This window comes from Pteropus alecto, unplaced genomic scaffold, assembly GCF_000325575.1.
Source record: "Pteropus alecto unplaced genomic scaffold, ASM32557v1 scaffold61, whole genome shotgun sequence".
Lineage (NCBI taxonomy): Eukaryota > Metazoa > Chordata > Mammalia > Chiroptera > Pteropodidae > Pteropus > Pteropus alecto.
This window is the reverse complement of record NW_006434835.1, coordinates 22,772,194-22,782,083: the sequence shown is the minus strand read 5'-3', so window position 1 is coordinate 22,782,083 and position 9,890 is coordinate 22,772,194. Positions and strand designations below refer to the sequence as shown.

General features: G+C 39.7%; 1 protein-coding gene across 1 annotated transcript in view; it reads right to left on the bottom strand.

Moving 5' to 3' along the window:
- The window catches only part of CRIM1 (cysteine rich transmembrane BMP regulator 1), a 175,990-nt gene that overhangs the window by 53,391 nt on the left and 112,709 nt on the right, over nt 1-9,890 (bottom strand). The window lies entirely within an intron of this gene.

The window sequence follows — 9,890 nt, the reverse complement described above, 5'->3', positions numbered from 1 at the left end:
AATGGACAGGGAAAGCAGGCCTTCCCAGAGGTCAAACAGCAAGGCCAAAATTCCAGGCAGAGGCTCAGAAAAAGATCCAAGGTCAAAGGCTAGGCCACAGAAGGTCAGAATAACAGTAACTGGGTGTCAGCAATGAGAACAGAGCCAGGAGCAAGAATGGCTTTTGAATCTGAGCCATGATGATCCAGTACTTTCATGTTCACGACCTTATTTCCTACTCTCTCCCTTCTCACGTTGGAGGTTTAAAGAGAAGCAATGCAAAGGACACAGACTTGGAGTCAGAAGATGTAGCTTGAGTTCCTGTTCTCTCATTATCTTGCATGTGGCGCTGGAAGTCTCTGGGTGTCTATAAAATGGGAATACCCATTGTTCCTACCTTATAGTATCACAGTAAGGCTCAACTAAGATCATAAAGAGGGGACTTTTCTATAAATTCTAAAGGTTAGAGGAATATTTACTTGTTGTTATAATTATTGTGACAACTATGCTGCCTGCTTGGAGCTACAACTGGTCTCGGACGATGGCTGAGTAAATGAATTATGTGCCCTTTTGCAGGCCTCAAACGATCGGCTGATAATGAAACGCTATGACAACTGGTTTGGCATTCTGAACCCTGTCCATTGTAACTTAAGCATCGTTTTCTATCTCCACTGATAACAAGAAAAGCATCTGAGATGTGGGTGGGTGCATGACATCCTTTCATATGGTCTGGTAAGCTTCGGAGCATGTTAGTGACCAGCCACTGGCGCCTTTCACATTTGCTGAGTAGCAGTCTGATACCATTGTTTCGCATTTTGACTGCGTCCATGGTGTCTCGAAGAGAAGAGAAATCTCTTGGTAATCAGCTTATCCAATGTGAGTTGAAACAATGATTCTCTGTGCCTGGCTGACCCCGTTCTTCCTCTCTCTCATGTTGGGGGCCTTGCTGGATCTCTGGGGCTGAGGGCAAACTCATCACAGTGTCCTTTATTCTATTTTGGTAGCTTTACGAGTAGTTCTGCCATTCTCAAGTTAAAAGAGGATACACAAGACCCATCTCTAAAGCTATCTTTGGTCAGCAAATCTTAGTTTGAATGTCAGTAATCTAAAATTTACATCAACGAGAAGAGATAGTTCAACTGGTACTTCTTTAGCAATACTGGGAGCATTTCACTCGGATACTAATGTTCTCAGGATCTGTGTCACAGGACTGTGGGGTGCCCCTACTGAATTCATCTGGCATAAAATCTCCATGGAACCTTTTTAATGCTTGGTCCCAAGAAAGCATCAGAGAGTCGTAGCCTTGAAAATATCTGGGCTTGCTGATCCCTCTCAATACCCAAGGCTGTAGCCCATCCCAGACTGACAGCTTATTATGTTTGAACATTTTTTTAAGCTTCACTAAGAAAATAGAGACTCACTGAATTGTTTTATAAAGAGAACTGATATGCAGGGCCATAGCTTTCTAATTAAGGTAAAAAAGAACACCATTTCACGTCTTCCAGCTGATGTCCAACCTACGGGCGGCCCAACCACCTGGCAAGGCACAGGCATGGGCAAACAGTAGGTACCGAATATATGCGCAGGCATTAAATATGCCCTGTTTGATTCCAAAGCAGATGCAAGGAGGCCTCAAATCATGTCATTTACGCATACTTTTTAAAGTGAGGAAATGAGGACCAAGGCAAATTTTAAGTAGAAAAGACTATGCTGCTGCTAGGGAAGAGGTCAGCATGCAGGGTTCACGCCTGAGGTTCTGTCTGGTTGGGGAGGTGCATTACAGACTCAATTCTCAGTTTACTCCAATAGCCAAAGTGGAAAATCAAACCCAGAGCACTGTATGACCCTCAGGGTCCCCAAGGACTAGCACTTGTGGGCCTTAGAATTTTCTTGGGGACTCTTAGTCCTAATGCATGATGGTCCTGCAAACTAAGAGCTAGAGGCTTGAACTGAGTCTTATTTTCAGTAGGCAGTTCCCATTAAATTCTGTGGTCTCCAGTGGTCTGGACACCTGAATCGGGCTCCGTTTCAAACGAGCATGACAAATCAATTCATCCTCTCAGAAGTAAAAGTAAAATTCCCTTGATGTGTAACTAGGCATCCTGTAGATATAGGTGGTTAAGCAAAAATCAGACCAAACTGCTAATTCAACTCAAATGCAAAACTGTGTAAAATAGAATGCATCACCAAATGCACTGACAAGTTTCACCGAAGTGCTAAATGTTCATTATCGCTCATCTCTTATCGAACGATGGTATGACCCCTGGACAAAGATCTGGCACTACTGAGTCTCCTGGTAACGAATTTCCCAGTCCACATGCTGACAGATACAGTGAGCATCTGGGCATCTCAAACTGAGAGGGTGACGTGTGGGTCTGATCTAGGTGCCTGACACTTCAGCAGTTACCTGTGTTAAGGGATCTATAAATGGGCAAGGGACATTCTTTACTAGATACTTTTATCCCTTCAGTCTGTAATGTTATTTTACATTAATATTGTAGTAGAAATTTTATACGCTTGTGTGACATTTTATCTTCAACGATCAGATGGACACAGCACAAAGTATGCTTCTAAGAGGGCCTTTAAAAACAATTCACTGGGTTACTATCTCTAATGCTAACTTGTCATGTATCAAATGTGAAATCACTTTGTTTTTATAAGACAAATTTAAGTCTATACAATGAAATAGTTTAAAATGGCATAATCAGAAGTGGAGTTAGATAAGTAAAATATCAGAAATTAATTATACTGGAATCACCATCTCTTTTAAAGGATTATTTCCACAGGGAAATTACTTAAGTCTAATTTATTTGAAAATATGTTTGAATGGAGTACCTGTAGTTTCACAAAAATGTTGTACCATAATATATAACCATTTAAATACATGCCTCCAACCCCTAGATATCATAAAAATACTATGAGTGAACTGATTTTAAAAGCAGTCACTTTGCGAGGCTATATGCTTGTGCTAAAATGCTGTTCACGTTAAAATTCTACTTGAAACTTCTCTTCAGAGTTGCTCTCAGAGCAAATTACTATGTCACAGAAGACAAAGTGCCTTTATTTTACTGTCACTTTTTGCTTCCTCTGAACAATTGAACCCAGATAGATCACTCACCTTTTTCACCAGACTTAAGATGAGAACGACTCTGACTATTTCCTAGAGTCTGATAAACCTTTAAGAGTCAGAAGTTTACAAAGCTAAAAATATACAAAAGGATGTACTGTAAGCTCTAACATCAGTTTCGACAGAGATGTACCAAAACTATTCTGAATGATTATATCTCTGCAGTAACTGTAGTTTCCCCAGATAACTATTTTGAAAGGAAGAACACTCACTTGGATATGTAAATCTTGGTGTGTTTAAAAATAATGTCGTTATGTTTAAAAATAATTTCATTACTTTATAGTTGGACCTTGTATGGTAGAAATAAACAAGCTTCATATGGAAAGTGCTGTCACGTGCTTTAGATACAGGTATGTTGAGACCAATCCATCCCTTAGAACTGAGGCAAACAGCGGAAGGAGATGAAGAGAATTTTAAAATAAGAAGGTCTAATACAGACACAGTTAGGTAAAGCAGAGCATCTCTTAAAAGCTAGACAATGTGATTACTGGTTAAAATATTCAATTCTATGAGGAGTTAATAGGAAACCAATTCTGCTGCTTTTGGTCAATGGTCGTACCAGAAAAAGATGAGATCTTTCTTTTTAAAGTCTGCAAGGCTTTTCTGAAGGCCATGTCTCCTAATAACCTTCATTAACTTCTGTTTGGTTGCCTAAGAGTTGTCTCATCCAAAAAAAGTTTAACACAGTCTCAGTAGAAATTGTGTTTATTTAAGTTTGTTGGAAAAACATTCCTATCATTTCAAGAATGACTAAATATTTTTCATTCACATAGTTAGCATTCCAGACTATGTTTTCCTGCCTCTGTTGATTAGATGAAAATTAGCAGGCCCGAGTCTGAACTATTAGCTTCAACTATTATCTTAGGAGAAAAATTATGAGACTCCCAGCAATAATGCCCTTTTAAGTATGGGAAGTAGCGAGCAGGACAAATAAAGAGGAACCTGTCTTCTTGCATGCCACTTCCACAGAAAAATACTTAGCAGCCAGGGCTGCTGAATGCTGTACAAAGGTAGACATTTTTCTAATTATGTGTTTCAGAAACAGCTCTGAACAATGACTTTCTAGTGTTACGTGGGATATCTAAAGACATTTTAAATTACCAGAGAAAAACAAAACATTATGAAATTTATCTATGAAAATTTCTGATGCTTGGGTTAAAGACCTAGGTTAACACACGGTCATCTGCTATGCATCTGCTACTCCACATATAACCTTATTTGGACAAGCAAAAACACAGACTGTGTTATATTTTAACTTCCATTTATGGAACTAGTTTCCAGGACACTTAGAGTTAAAGGATGAAACAACATGCCTAAGAGTCTTTGAGATATTACGAATATTTTATTACTTTTGGCCTACTAATAATAGCATAGTATATGGCACTGAAGCAATACCACCCATAAACTGAGTTCTGATCCCTGCTATGTACCAGAATGTTAATATCATGTGACCCTGTGGCATCTTTGACTTCATTGCCTCTCGGGTCAGCCAAACTATGTTTGACTCCTTGCCACAGAAGCAGTAGCTTAATCATTTGAGATACTGTCCAGTTAGGAAGTATTATGGGCAGGGCTGGAAACATTTTTTTTTCTTTTTTTTAAGGAATTCCCACCCAGATATGTGCCTGGTACAGACTTTTCTGGCAGCCCAATAGAAATGTCATTTGAAGGGAGGCTTGATTCAAACTATATTATCAGTATTTGTGGAAAAGAATATAATGCTCCTATGAAATTATGGTTGATGAGAAAGAGGAGAGTAAATCTGACAGACCATGGACTTCCTGCCCTATAGAAGATGGCATGCAATCTGTTGGGTGAGCTGACATTGAAGTGGCTTACTAAATCCATGTAGGTCAAGAAATGACTAACACCCTCTCTTCAACACTGTCTCGAGTAGGACCAGAATTCCCCAGGTAAGGGATCCAAGAAAGCGAGGTGGCAGGAAGAAGGATAGCTGACTGTCTGGTTCTATCACATTCCATCCTAAATCCAGAGACTTAGAAATAATCCACACACAGGAAATCTTTTAGTCCTCCACTTCAAGAGCTGGTTAAGTGCAGAATTATTAGGTCGGCCTGAAAACTCAGCTTAGTTTCAGATAACAATTCAGTAAATATCAGATTTGAAGTTTATTACAGAAAAAATTTTTTTAAAATACGAAAGTATATAGACTAATATGATGGACCTTCATATACCTATTACCCGGCTTTGACAATCTACAAATAACTCTTTGATTTCCTGTCGGAGATGGGGAACATGCTTTGCTTTTGTTTTGGAGAAACAGAAATAGAGAAAAGAAACTACCCATTCACCCAACCACAAGGATGGAAACCCAAATCATAATACTGAATGTTATCTTATAACATATTACCTATATTTTACTGGTTCTTGAAAAGTGATACTCTTGGTACTGGCTCTAAAGTCACCAAGGTCATCAAAACCATCAACTCATCCCAGCAAAAGATAACGCGAGGTAGGACTGAAGAACACTCTGGTCACAGTGGTCACCTGGCCACAGGCCAAGACAAGACAGCAGATCAATCTTGACATCGAGACTTCTAAGTGATGATGAAATTCTTCTCTCTTGCATCAGTGTCACACATAGCCAAGCTGGCCTCATACCTGTCCACATCTCTTGCATTTTTCTTACTCAGTCATCATGGGCATGTCACATACATCTTGCAACCAAAAAGTCCCTCTCCATCTTATCTTTCATTATAAAACAGATTTCTTTTTAATGGGAAATGGTACTCTGTCTTTAGGGTCTCTCTGACATTAAGAATCAGCTTAGGGAGCACTTATACCTGATGTCATTAGAAAAAAAAAGGATCAAATTACTCTCAATACCTAATTGTGATGTTAAAATAAACACTGATGCCTGTATAAGTAGCTGCCAATACAATGTAGTGGCACCCGTACACTAACGAGGCACATCTTAAGAGCAGTGCATTAAATATGACAGTGAGCACTGGCCTTTGGAGGGTCTGGGGAAGCTCTGGCCTTCAGAGGATGAACGAAGAGAGAATAAACCACACTTTACAAACTAGTCTTGGAAGGCCCCTGTGGCTGCCCCTGGAAGGAGGCTGAGAGCCGGGTGTTCATCTGGAGGGTGAGCAGTCGATCTGCAGCTAATTGGTCCAACTTGCCTCTAGGTAGCTGGGCCCACTGTGTGCCCAACACTCCTTATATAAAACTCTACTTTCTGTTCTCGAAGTGCATTTTCAAACATAAGCTTTCTGTCATTATTATTATTATTTTTTTCAACTGATCAGAGGTCCAACTGGCCATCAGCATTTGAGGCCCTGGTTAAGAAACCCTACATCAGGGTCTGCTGCCCGACCTGGCCAAGGAAGAGATTTGTAAGGGGAGTTTGGCTGTGATTTCCTACTCTAGTCTCTACCTAACACACTCGCTCATCATTTATTCATTAACAATTTTTGAGCACCTACTTATATGTCAGGTGCTGTTTTAGAGATTCAAAAGAATATGGCAAATTCCTGGCTCAAGGGGATATGCGGCTTCTTTGAGGCTACAGGCCAACAGGGGGTGCACTACACCATGCAAACCTTGCCCCTGCACTCTAGGGACACACTGTTCTCCCACTCTCGTGGGGCAAGTTACATGACCTCTGAACTTTGGGTTCTGTGATGGTAAATGGGATACAGTACCTGTGCAAAAAGGGAGGCTGTAAGGATCAAATGAGCTGTTTGATGCTCTTACAGCAGTTAGGCCTGGTTCATGTCGGTATGCAAGAAACGTCCTTAAAGGCTCTAAATAAGATAATGCAAATGGTGCTAGATGCTGAGGAAGACCTAATTCTGCTGCCCTCCTTTTTGGTTTCTAGTTTTTAAGGAGAAAAGGACATAGCTTCCATCTGTCTGCTATTTCATGCATTTCCATCTTAGCTCTTTACAAGGGCCAGAAAATAAAACTAACGTGATTGATGAACATGTAGAGAAAAGCCAACAGAGCAAAATATAAGAATACAATCAGTTAAAGACTTACAGACCGGGATGGCTTATCTGTGTACCGGAATTGGGTGTTGACAATAACTTGGTAAGACTTAATCATGAGAGTACTTAAGTGCCAACTTAAAAAGCACTTAGGTACTTGTGAATCAAGTTAGCTGTCAAGTAACAGCCTACTCTTCAAGGGCCCCCAGGTTCACGTCCCTGGTCCTCCAGGAGTAACCAAGCACATTATTTTGTCACTTGGAAGGTATGTATGTTTAATAACAAAAGCCACAACAAATTTCTTCTTCCCTGTAGGTCCTAACATACCGTATTTGGTGATGCAGTAATTTATTTAGAAAAAAAATCTAAAACCACAATCCTTGTGTGGGGTCCTTTCATATAATTTCGGGCTGACTATGCGCCTTGAGATTGTAGCCAATAGGGTGAGGGCCAAAATTTGTTATGCAATTATGCACCGAGGAATTTATTGTGTGTATAAACTGCATAAATACCAGTGTTTCTGTTTTTCTCTAAATAATTCTGGCTGATTACTTATTACACATTAACACCTTGCTTTCTTCTTATTTCATCTAATCCTTTTGCTAGTCTGAAATCACTTGAAATGCTATCTATATATGCTATTGAAAAGCTACTGAGAAAAATATTTTCAAATAGTTGCTTACACTATCTTGGATCCTATTAACTAAGCAAAATGATTATTCACTTTATAAGTTTCTTGCTTTAAGCTTCTTATGATATTAATAACTTTTTAGTATCATGATCTGAGCTGTGCAGTTTTTTGATTCCACACCAAAAGGATCTTTCCATCTTTCTATTAGGTCTTAAAATGAGAGGGTTATTGGAAAGCAAACAATCTTATTTGAAACTCGCTGCTTAACTAAGTTAAAAACAAAAACAAGAAACACAAGATCAATTAGTTCTCTGAGAACTACACAATGGGATCTTCTGAAAGTCTTGATGAAAAGAGATAAGGGCCAGAACACATAGGAGACAGAAAGGAACTGGGACCAGTAGAACATTAGGGCTTGAAATAAAGATGCTGAGTTCTGGTGAGGTAGAGGATGTGGCCTGGACTTGAGGCTTCAGAAGCAAATCCAGAATGAATCCCAAAGGCATCCTTCCCCTGAGGTCCCCAAAGTGGGAGGAGTGGGCAGGTGGGGGAGCACATCAAAAACACCTGGAGTAGCTGTCAAACCGCAAATGGTTTCCTCCCGTCACCCCACTCCTGTCTTTCCCAGCACAAGGCCAAAAGCCAGAGATGAAGAGAGATTAATAAGGAAACTAGAAATAAGGGCATGAGTAAGCTGAGATGGCATTCGGGAGCAGGTTTAGCAGACGAAAACATAGCTAAATCCACCAGACCTTGCTTTATCCTGGCTCAGCCACATAATGGCAATTGACCTTGGAGGAAATGATCTAAATCTCTCTAAACTTTAATTTCTCTATCCCTAACACAGACTAATTAGGCTGTCGGGACAGGGTTGTTGTGAGGATTAAATGAAATCAGATACAAATATAAAGCACTTACCCCGCGGTACCCAAATATGAACATTCCTTGTCTCCTGGTTTAATTTAAAATGGCCTAAATATTTGAAGTTAACTCAGAGCTGTCCCTTATTTATCTTCCTGTCCAGTGCTACATTTGGATTATGGGAAGTACTTAATAAGTATTTTTATTTTTTGGAATTAATAGCTAACCCAAACTGTCAAACAGTGGAAGATGAGATACAACTCCATGAGTATGTTGCAGACACCAAACTGTAAGTGATCAAACTAGACTTCACTTCCTACCCAAACATCTACATGATGTCAGAATAAATCAGTTTCACACATATACTTCTATTCGCCAACTGCTTGCTTCCCTTCTCTACTCACTATGATAAATATGCTAATGAATGCAAAAGACGAGTACAAAAGGATTTGCCTTCCCTCCATTTACTTTCAGAGAAAGGGCCCTATTTTTTTTTTAACAAGTGTTTTTAGTCTTTCCATTTATGATCCGAGATGTGTGAAGTTAAAGGGTTAGTGCTTACTGGATCACATATTTCTGCTCTTAATTCTTCTTACATTATCAAGCACATATATGTACTTAAATATTCCAAGCTGACAACTTGAATAAGGGTAGACAGTTCTACCTTTATCTGCTTCAGCAAGGCAGCCTTTCCTGTAAAGCTCTGTGCCCTGCCACACATATTTCTGTGCATTACTTTTTCCAGGACTAAAATGCTGCCTTTAGGGGATGGGAGGAGTGTACATGTGAGGGGGTGGGTGATTTCCACAGAACTGGTCATCTGGAAGCTATAAAGTTTTGGAGTGTGGCAGCTGTGTTCTGTGTAGAGTTATGGTGAGGGAACTGGAGTCCTCCAGCTTACATTTTTATATGATTTTTAAGGTCTTTAATAATGCAAACCCCTCAGAGGTTAACGAAGCTTGTCAGGCACACTCCAAAGTCTGAGTTTATGAAAATTTAGGTAGAAGCAAAAGACTTTTCTTGATATAAGACTTAGTCTACTTAACTGAATTTCTGGAAAGAGCTGTCGGTTCCTTAAAAGCCATTTTAAAAAATTCTAGAAGGATCCATCTTCAATAGAGATTAATTTTTGAACCAATTTAGTTCACTATGCAAATATGCCTCTTAATGACGAATACTCTCTATTGGATCTGTCAGTATAAATATTCGATCTCTTTTCTGTACTAACAGACATGGACAGAGGATTAAGATTAAGTGTGCAAAGAATCTTCCCAGGAGGGAGAAATGGGCTGAAATAGGGGCTTGGACATTAAGACTAGCTGAGGGTGCCTCAGTCTCC